Below are 9,797 nucleotides of genomic sequence, written 5' to 3'. Positions count from 1 at the left end.
AAAGTAGTGGGAATCTGTGCATGAATGGCAGAGGGTGAGATCAGCCGTCTTATGACAGGTAAAAGTAGCTTTTTACATGGCTGTGCAGATGTTGTTTATGTCATTCTGGCCAGTGCTGCCCCACATGGAAACGCTGGCCTGGACATGGAGGAGGGACAAACAGAAAGAAGAAAGGAAGGGAGGTCCTTGCCCCAGGAGGAATGAAAGAAACCTTGGTAGCCTCCAGCGCCCCCCTCTACTGTGCTATGTCTAAATACAGGAGTTTAAGTCCCTCTCCCCCAGAAGCATCCAGGTTGATGAAGAAAGGGTCTGTCCCTCCACCACCCCCAGTACGATCTAGTTAAAGAGGGATGGGGTCATAAGAGCCAAACTCTTTCCAGTTCCATCCCAGCATCCTTGTTCATTTTTCCAGTGGGGACTCAGTGCAAACTTTCATGTGGGAAAACCTGCTTTGGTGAAAACACCAAAACTACCTGTGTCACCACTACCACCATCTCAGCAACTGTTGTCGACATCTGAACTTCATTATGTATACCCTGACATCCATCCCAAGTGGGCCCTCAGTCAACATGTGTACACCAAGAACTCCCAGTGAGCCACAGGGAGAGGCTAGGGAAGACCTGGTCAAGTTTCAGGAGGGTCATTCATTCAACCACAAGCACTTATTGAGTGTATATTTCAGATACTGAGAGGTGTTGTTGTTAAGTGCCGTCGAGTCAGTTCCGACCCATAGCTACCCTGTACAGGGTTTCCGAGGGGGTAAATCCTTACGGGAGTAGAAAGCCTCATCTTTCTCCCGCGGAGCAGCTGGTAGTTTCGAACCGCTGACCTTAAGGTTCGCAGCCCGATTCGTAACCACTACGCTACCAGAGCTCCTTATGTTAGGGGTACAAAAATATCGCTCACCAGGGATGGGTGACAAATCAAGACTTGTTTATCATACAGTGAAGGATATTTAAGGAGCTGTGGAGAAGAAAGGAGGACCTTGTACAACTTGGGGTCGTAGAACAGTAGCATGCTCCAGATTACCCAACCTTGGCCCAGGCTGAGTGCATTCCAGGTGAGTGTTCATCATGCTCATGGGACAAAACTTTCATTGCAGACTACATAGACAGGGAACCAGAGAGGAGACGTGACTTGTCAATGGTCATTCAGCAAGTACAGTCAGGGCCTGAATTGAACTCTCTCTGGACTCCTGGCTCATGATGACATTGGCCTAAGGGCTTGACAGTATTTGCATGAAGATGGTGGATTTCCAGGCTCCATTTTCCTTTGCAAACCAGGAGAGAGCAGGTATGCAGAAGATGATCAAGTAGGGATTAGGGGGTGGTGGGTAGGATGGAAAAGATAGGGAACACTCTGACACACCTATAAGTACTGATTAAGAGTTTGGGCTCACCTCCATCTCTTAGAAGCTGTGTGACCTTAAACAAGTTACCTAACCTTTCAGTCCTCAGTTTCCTCATCTATAAAATGGTGACCATAATGACAATTACATCAAAGATTGGTTGAAGCTCAATTGAGACACATATATTAATACACCACATGCTGTATTGTTGTTGTTAAGTCCTGTCAAGTTGGTTCCAACTCATAGTGACCTTGTATAGGTTTTCCAAGGCTTTTAAAATTTCTGTGGGAGCAGAAAGCTTCATCTTTCTCCTACAGAACAGCTGGTAGGCTTGAACTGTGGATCTTGTGGTTCACAGTCCAGTGCTTATCGTATGGAGTTTACCACATACGACAAGCACACAAGGGCTCAAAAAACTGTTATTAGTAGTACCTCCTAAGGGAGTTGTGTGTGTGTGTGTGTGTCTGTGTACAAGCACACACACCACCACAATTACTACCATCATCCCATGTCTTTGTGATGCTGCCACAGGTATTCCACCAGAGACAGGGTTTTGCCATCACCATCATTCTGGGAGTATAGAGAAAAGAGGAAGAAAACCCAGGAAAGGGACACTGGTTCTAGCCCTCTGACCCAGAAAAAACTTGCTGTGTTAAGTCATAGATAAGTCTATTCTGCTCACTGAATGAATTACCTGGGTTAAGTCACTTAACGTCTGGGTTTCAAGGGATAAAAATAGTGCTTGCTTAGAAACCTGCTTCCAGGGCCAAAAGCAATGAAACTCAAAAGGCACTCTGCCCAGAACCTGCACAGAGCAAGCCCTAACTAATGTCAGCTATTGTGACTCTTTTATTTGGAGAAGTAAAGTGGCTTTCCAGCATGAATTAAGAGCAGAGGTCTCCCTTGTGACCTGGCTTAAAGGAGACCACAGAGCCCAGGAAGATCTTCAGTGAGTGCCCAGAAGAACCTGAATGGCCCAGTCACTCGTCTTCCTGGCCGCTGTCACACCCCAGGCAGGGCTCCTCTGCTACTGGTCCAGAGCCAGGCTGCTGAGATGATGGAGGCCTGAGATCCTGAGGCCATAAGGGTGGTGGTTGGGTTTACAAGCCCTGTTTCTAATGGCTTGATTTAACAGCCCTGACTGTCAACCTCTGCAGACAGAGACTCTGTGGCTGGAAGACTGTTCATTGCCTAGAGCCCAGCCAGGTGAAGTGAACTGTGTCAGAGGGAAACAGACAAACTAGGGGTCTGTCCCAAGGAGAGCAGTCACAAAAGGACACTGGACACATAGCATGTGACATTCATAACAGCAACCACAACTATTTGACCCTGTGCCAACCATTTGTTCCTATATTGGTGCCATTCAAAGTATCATCCACATGTTGGCACCATTAACATCACCATCACCTGGGAGTGGGTTAAAATGCAGATTCTTTGACTCCAACCCAGACCTACTAATTTTGAATGTCTGAGGGTATGGCCCAGCAGTGTGTCTTAAAAAGCCCTACAGGTAATTCCAACACATGCTAACACTAGAGAACCACTGTTCTTTATCATCTCCTTTATTCTCTTTTTCTGTGAGAGGAAACTGAAATAGGTTAAGGAATTTGCCAAAGTTTTTAATGTTAAAAAGCAACAGAAGCAAAATTCACATAGGAAGGCAGCTGATCTTTCCTCTCTCACTAGAAGTGTTGAGCTCCATGTTCTGAAGGTGGAAGGGTAGACGCTGATGACCCCTGCTGGGAAGATCTACTAATGGGATTCCACTTGCTGTTGTTGTTAGGTGCCATCCATTCTATTCCAACTCATAATGTCCCTATGTACAAGAAAATGAAACACTGCCCAGGCTTGCACCAATCTCACAATTGTTATGTGTGAGCCCATTGTGATAATCTCACTGGGGGAGGTGGGGAGGTCTTCCTCTTCTTCAATGACCCTCCATTTTACCAAGAATGATGTACTTCTCCAGGAATGGTCTCTCCTGATAATATGTTCAAATATGACAGACACAAGTCTTGCCAGTCTTGCGTCTAAGAAGCATTCTGGCTATACTACTTGCAAAGCAGATTTGTTTGCTCTTCTAGCAGTCCATGATACTTTCTATTTTCTTCATCACCAGCATAACTCAATTGCATCAATTCTTCTATGGTCATCCTTATTCACTGTCCAACTTTCACATGCATATGGGACAAATACCATGGCATACCTTGGTCCTCAAAGTGACATCTTTGCTCTTTAACACTTCAAAGAGGTCTTCAGCAGCAGATTTGCCAAGTTCAATACATTGTTTTATTTCTTGACTGCTGCTTCCATGAGCACTGATTATGGATCTAAGCAAACAGGAAGTGTTTGATAACTTCAGTCTTTCTCCAGGTATCATGATGTTATGTATTGGTTCAATTGTACATTGAGATGCAATCCATACTGAAAGTTATAATCTTTGATCTTCACCGCTATTTCAAGTTCTCTCCATTTCCAGCAAGCAAGGTTATGATTATCTGCATATAACAGGTTATTAATGAGTCTTACTCCAATCCAAATATCATGTTCTTCTTCATATAACCCAGTTTCTCAGATTATTTGCTCAGCATACAGACTGAATAAGGAGTCCTGGTGTGGTTCTATAGGATAAAGTACTGGACAGAAAGGTTGGTTTGAATCACAAGGTCAGCAGTTCAAACTCATCAGCCACTCCATGGTCACTATGAGTTGGAACTGACTTAATGGCACTTAACAACAATAGACTGAGTAAATGTAGTGAAAGGATGCAATCCTAGCATACACATCTTTCCTGATTTTAAACCATTCAGTATTCCCTTTTTCTGTTCTATGTTTCCTCGTGAGCACAATGAAGTGTTCTGGAATACTCATACTTCTCAATGTGGTTCATAGTCTATTATGATCCACACAGTCTAATGCTTTCACATAGTAGGTAAAATACAAGTAAACACCTTTCTGGTACTCTTTGATTCAAGATCCATGTGACATCAGAATTATACCACTAGTTCCACATTCTCTTCTGAACCTGGCTTCAATTTCTGGCAGCTCCCTGTGGATGCACTACTATAATCATTTTTACATTATCTTCAGAAAAATTATATTAATGATATTGTTCAATGATTTATGCATTCTGTTGGATCACTCTTCTTTGGAATGGGCACAAATAAGCATATTTTCTAATCAATGGGCCAGGTAGCTGTCTTCCAAATTTCTTGGCATAGGGTCTCAGGGCTGCATCAGTGTGTTGGAACATTTCAATTGGTATTCCATCAAATCCTGGAGCCTTGTTTCTCATTAATGCCATCAGTACAGCTTGGACTTCTTCCTTCAATATCATCAGTTTTTTTTATTTTATGCAATCTTATGAAATGACAGAAGATTGTGGTACAATGACTCTGTATTCATTCCATCTTATTTTGATGCTTCCCACATCATTCAACATTTTCCCTCAGAGAATCCTTCAATATTGAAATGTGAGACTTGAATTTTTCTTCAGTATTTCAGCTTGAGAAATGTTGAATGTGTTTTTCCCTTTCGATTTTCTAACTCCACGTCTTTGCACATTTCATATAATACTTGACTTTGTCTTCTTGAGCTGCCCCATGAAATTTTCTGTTTAGCTCTTTTACTTCATCATTTCTTTTTTATATTTCATTTTTGTTAAAAAAAAAAAAAAAAAAAAAAAACAGGGACTTTATTATTCCCAACACAGGGCAGGTCTTCACGGGGTGGTGGAAGGTGGCTTTGGGCCCCTACTTGCCGGCGATGAGTGGGTTCTGCAGGACCACGATGACAGAGTCCCCACGTAGGAACATCTTGGAGATGTAGCGGTCCTTGTTGACGGGCTTGGACTTTTTCTTGCCCTTGCCACTCTTGGGGACTTCGGTCCACATCTCTCTCATATTCTCCATCACCATGTGCAGTGCCTGTTGAAAGCCTTGACGCGGCCCCGCAGCTTCTTGTTGCGACAGTTGATGAGCACTTGGGTGTTGTTCTCGACCGACTGCATGAGCACCAACAGGGGCCGGGTGTTAAACTCCTCCTCCTCCCGCTTCTGCAGCTCCTCTGGGGTCATCTAACTCTTGGGCTTGTTGAGGAGGCTCATGGTGCTGGCAGCGTTCTCGGGTCATTCCCATTTCCTCCGTGTTGCTTCTACCTCTGCCTCCTCATTTCGTCCAGTTGTTTTAGTTTCTCTAAGTTAAAGAACAAGTTTCAGAGTCTTTTCTGACATCCATTTTGGTCTTTTCTGTCTTTTTAATAACCTTTTGCTTTCTTCATGTATGATGTTCTTGATGTCATCCTACAACTCTTCTGGTCTTCAGTCATTAGTGTCTAATGCATCGAATCTGTTCTTGAGATGATCTCTAAATTCAGATGACATATACTCAAGAACATATTTTAGCTCTTGTGAATTTATTTTAATTTTCAACTTCAGCCTAAACTTGCATGTGAGCAATTGAAGGCCTGTTCCACAATTGGCCCCCAGTTTTATTTTGGCTGAGTTTCTTAATTGTCTCTTCCTACACATGTACTCAATTTGATTCCTGTGTATTCCATCTGGTGAGGTCCATTAGTCCTAATGCCTAGGATATCGATCTTAATGCACTCCATTTCATTTTTGAAGACTTCCAATTTTCCTAGATTCATACTTCGTACATTCCACATTTCAATTATGAAGAGATGTTTGCAACTGTTTCTTGTCATTTTGAGTTGTGCCCCATCAGCAAAATAAGGTCCTGAAAGCTTTACTCCATCCATATCATTGAGGTCAATTCTTTATTTTGAGGAAGCAGCTCTTCCCCAGTTGTATTTTAAGTGCCTTCCAACCCGAGCAACTCATCTTCTGGCACTATATCAGAGAATGTTCCTCTGTTCTTCATAAGATTTCCACTTCTCTTTCATCCTAGTTTGTCTTAGTCTGAAAGATCCACTTAGATCTGTTCGCCATGGTTTACCCTGATGGTATTTAAAATACCAGTAGCATAACCAGCATCACAGCAACATGCAAGCCCCAACTTTATGACAAACTGACAGACGAGTAGTGGTGGGGGTTCCTGAGTAAGGCATTGACTCAGTATAAGCATCTAGCCTGTGACTAAAATTGTCCATTCAAAGACTTAACCAAAGTTGAAACTGGTAAGTTAATAACTGAAGAGGGCTGAGTAAGGAGTCCTGCTGAACCCTCCTGGATATGCTTATGGGCAGAGGAAAGAGGAACTGGCCCCTGTCATGTGGATGGTGCTGTCCTGACAGCTGCCTTCAGCAACATCTTCCTTCATGCACCTCTCCTTGGCAGACATCTGGATTCTGCCTAGATGGCAAGATGAACCTCACCCCCACCCCATTTGCCCACTAAACTGGAGCCACCCAACTGCAGGGCTTTTTCTCTGTCCTTGGTGCCTAGTTCAGGGCCTGCTATCAAGCTAGTCCTTCATGAAGCTGCACGATCAACTAATACACACTGCCATCAAGTCAATTCTGACTCATAGTGACCCTAGTTGGCATTTCCAAGGCTATAAATCTTTACAGTAGCAGAGAGCCTTCTTTTTGTACCGTGGAGCATCCGGTGAATTCAAACTGCTGACCTTGTGGTTAGCAGCCTAACTTGTAACCCATTATGCCATCACTGGTCAATTAAAGCAATGCATACATGACCTCCTTTGACTGATGGACTAGGGATGACATCATGGAAGGCCTTGCAGCCTTGAAAGTACATAAAATCATGGACATGTAGAAGATTGTGGGAAACGTGTTCCTGGTAAGAGAAACAACCTGAGAAAAAGCATGGCAGTGGGAGATTGCAAGGTGTGTTGTTTCAGTCCCCTTCAAAAGTACAATTGAGTGTGAGCATGCAATAAGAAATTGAAAAGTAGATTTGGCAGCAATCATAGAAGGCCTCGGCTGCCAAGAGTGGGACTTGGGTTTTATTCTATAGGTGCTGGGAGCCATGGAAAGTATTAGAACAGGAGAGTGGTGGAGTCATACGGAGTCTGACTGAAAGGGATTGAGCAGCAACCGTGTTACCCGAGGCCTATTCCACACCAAGTACTGTGTCTGCTGCTTGCTCAATAACATTCTCTAGCTGAAGCTCGGGGTGTCTTGCTTAATGCAGTACAGCTAATAAGCAGCAGAGCAGAATTTGCACCCAGGTCTGTCTGACTCTGGGGTCCAGGCTCTCTTGACACCACTATCACAGCATGCCCACCTGAGCTGTCTACTGGGAGCAAGGCTTTGAGATCATCCCAAAACAGAGGTTTCCGGCCCCTGCCTGGAGTATTAAATCAGAGCTAGAATCCCGGTGCCACACTGAGAATCCCATATTGTAGGCTCTGAGCAGAAAGTGAAAGTAAACAGAGGAAATGACCAGGACATGAGGGGCTAGATGTTGAAGTAGCAGAACCCAACTGAGATGTGAAGGGTCCCCTAAGCCCTTGGTGTGGCCCTCTGTGCAGTCCCTCTGCCATCCTGGGATTTATGAACCAGTTGTCCCTGGCCCACAGAGCCACCTCCCCTCATGAGCCAGAATGGGGAACTAGCGTCCAGTGCAAATGAGAGATGGAGAGGGACCAGAGGCAGCGTCAATTTCCTTGAGTGCAGGAGATGCAGAAACAATCAGACAGAGACAGGCCGAAGTCCATGGAAGCAGAGAGGACAAGTGAGAGCTCTACAGAGGAAGAGGACAGGGATAGGGGGAGCATAGCGCTCTGAAGCATAGCGCCTGCCTTTCTGCTGCGCACCCACAGCGGTCCAGCCAGGGCGGCAAACTGGAAACAGCTGCGGAGGTTTTGGGTTTCCGCCCGGCCTCCTCCTGGCCCCTGGCTCTGGCCCACCCGAGCAGTTCCCCTTAATCCCGCTCTCTCCAGAAACTGCGCTGTGAAAATCCTCTGGAGTACTCCAAGGGGTCAGCCCTCAACTGGCTGTGGCTATGGAGATGCCGGTAGGAGGGTCGCCCACTGCCACGCAGCCTGCCCTGGGCCCTATTGCTTTCTGCAAAAGAAGTTCGGCTTCTACTGCAGACTCCCCCTCGCTGCACTCCGTTGCCCCGCCTCTATTTCTTCATCTAACAAGTAGGGGAATAACAATGCTATCCTTGCGGATAATTGTGAGAATTTACTAGAAAACCGAAAGCAGGAAGCCCCCCACCCTCAACCCAGTCCTTGGCTCCTGAAACCCTCACTAAGCCCTTCATTGCTGGGATGCACCACCCACAGGGGGCGCCATGTTCTCATTCACAGGAAGGGTGGTAAAGAGGACTAGTGACTGTGCCTCTGCTTCTCTCTCTCCCCCAGTATGAGTCTGGCGCCTACCTTCTAGTCCAGTACCTCTGCCCTCTGCAGCAGACCCAGTAGCCTTTCTCCAATGGAGTCCCCATTCAGCTCATGGTGCACTTCCTGGGGACCTACTGTGTGCTCACCCTGTGCTGGAAGCCACTCATCACCTGCCCTCAGGAACTCCAAGGTAGAACTTTAGTCACCTGCCTCACAAGTACTCCTCTGGAGCTTGGAAACCAGGTAGGCCTCACTGTCCCCTCTGATTTGAGATTAGAGGTCATCCAGGCTAATCTGCCCATTGTACATAGAAAAGACTGAAGCCCAAGAGTTCAGGGGACTTTCTCAAGGTCACACAGCAGATCTATAACAAAGCCAGGTCTCTAGGCTCATGCCCTCAGTCAGAGTTTTTTTTGGTTTTGTTCTCAGCACGGGGGATTCTTCCCCACTGAATGAACCAAACTGGCTTAAACCAACTCCCTAAATTGAGACCCTTTTGTTTCTGGCCTGGGCTCAGCTACACGGTGGAGAGCAGACATGTTAGGAGACATGTTAGGAGCAGCAGACCCAGCAAGCAGAGCCCCCAACAGGAAGGCAGCACCACTAGGTCTGGGCAGACCCCTTGGCACTGCTATGACTAAGGAGGAGCTTAGCCTAGGAGGGGAGGGCCTCAGATGGCCTTTGTGGCCACAGCATTCTAAGCGCTGAGGAAGGCGACTGACTCCTCACTTCTAGCCCTCAATCTCTCCACCTTCTTGCCACCCTCTTCAAAAGAGTTCCTATAGGAATCGGTTTGACAGTGAGAAGTGGCATCACCAAAAAAGCAGATCCGTACTCCCAGAGCCCTCTCTGCCTCTACATCACGCCTGAGTATGAACATAGAGAGAATATCATACACACTCCACACGGAGTTACATACACACATTTACAGTCACTTCATAGATTCATTCACACCCTCCACAAACACACCCCAGGGTTATACACAATTCATATTCACCTCTCAGACTCACACAACAGTTCCACATATATGAGGGGGCTTCAAAAGTTTGTGGACAAATGGAATGCAAAAATCCTGGAATTTTTCCATGAAATTTTTAAATCTGCCTCATGCATGCTCACATTCACACCACAGATTTACACACACACAGGAATTACATACGTGTATTTACATTCATCTTAGA

At 45.6% G+C, this 9,797-nt stretch overlaps 1 pseudogene; it reads right to left on the bottom strand.

Moving 5' to 3' along the window:
• Positions 1 to 5,100: 5,100 nt before the first annotated feature.
• LOC102828109 lies at positions 5,101 to 5,453 on the bottom strand (annotated as a pseudogene).
• Between the last annotated feature and the right edge of the window lie 4,344 nt (positions 5,454 to 9,797).

This window comes from Chrysochloris asiatica, unplaced genomic scaffold (genome assembly GCF_000296735.1).
Source record: "Chrysochloris asiatica unplaced genomic scaffold, ChrAsi1.0 scaffold00026, whole genome shotgun sequence".
Classification (NCBI taxonomy): Eukaryota; Metazoa; Chordata; class Mammalia; order Afrosoricida; family Chrysochloridae; genus Chrysochloris; species Chrysochloris asiatica.
Note: the sequence above shows the minus strand (reverse complement) of the source record. Positions and strands in the feature narration are given on the sequence as shown.